Raw genomic sequence first — 931 nt, 5'->3', positions numbered from 1 at the left:
AGATATGGGAGTTTATCAACACCGGGTTTGTTTTTTTGAATTCTTTGTGGGTCTGTGTAATCTGAGGGAAATATGTGTCTCTAACATGGTCATACATTGGGCAGGAGGTTAGGAAGTGCAACACCACTACTACTACTACTACTACTACTACTACTACTACTACTACTACTACTACTACTACTACTACTACTACTACTACTACTACTACTACTACTACTACTACTACTACTACTACTACTACTACTACACAACAACAACAACACCACTACTACTACTACTACTACTACTACTACTACTACTATGGTCCCGTGTGGCTCAGTTGGTAGAGCATGGTGTTTGCAACGCCAGGGTTGTGGGTTCGATTCCCACGGGGGACCAGTACGGGGGAAAAAAAGTATGAAATGTATGCATTCACTACTGTAAGTCGCTCTGGATAAGAGCGTCTGCTAAATGACTAAAATGTAAATGTACTACACTACACAAACACTACTACAACACCACTACTACTACTACACAACAACACCACTACTAATCAAATCAAATGTATTTATATAGCCCTTCTTACATCAGCTGATATCTCAAAGTGCTGTACAGAAACCCAGCCTAAAACCCCAAACAGCAAGCAATGCAGGTGTAGAAGCAACTACACCACTACTACACAACACTACAACTATTACTACTACTACTACTACACAACACTACTACTACTACAACAACACCACTATTACTACTACAAAACAACAACACCACCACTACACAACACTACTGCTACACAACAACACCACTACTACAACACCACTACACCTACTACTACCACTACACAACACTACAACTACTACTACTACTACACAAAACCACTACTACACAACAACAACACCACACTACTACCACTATTACTACTACAACTACTACTATTAATCCTACAGTACAA

The 931-nt window shown here is 39.6% G+C and overlaps 1 non-coding gene across 1 annotated transcript; it reads left to right on the top strand.

Annotated features, from left to right (window-relative positions):
• The first annotated feature begins 302 nt into the window (after positions 1–302).
• Positions 303–378, top strand: trnaa-ugc (transfer RNA alanine (anticodon UGC)). The gene has a single exon. It is a non-coding gene; the product is annotated as a tRNA-Ala (tRNA).
• Positions 379–931: the final 553 nt, after the last annotated feature.

Source organism: Salmo salar, chromosome 15 (genome assembly GCF_965601325.2).
Source record: "Salmo salar chromosome 15, fSalSal1, whole genome shotgun sequence".
NCBI lineage: Eukaryota > Metazoa > Chordata > Actinopteri > Salmoniformes > Salmonidae > Salmo > Salmo salar.
The sequence above is the reverse complement of the archived record's forward strand: the minus strand, read 5'-3'. Positions and strand labels throughout refer to the sequence as shown.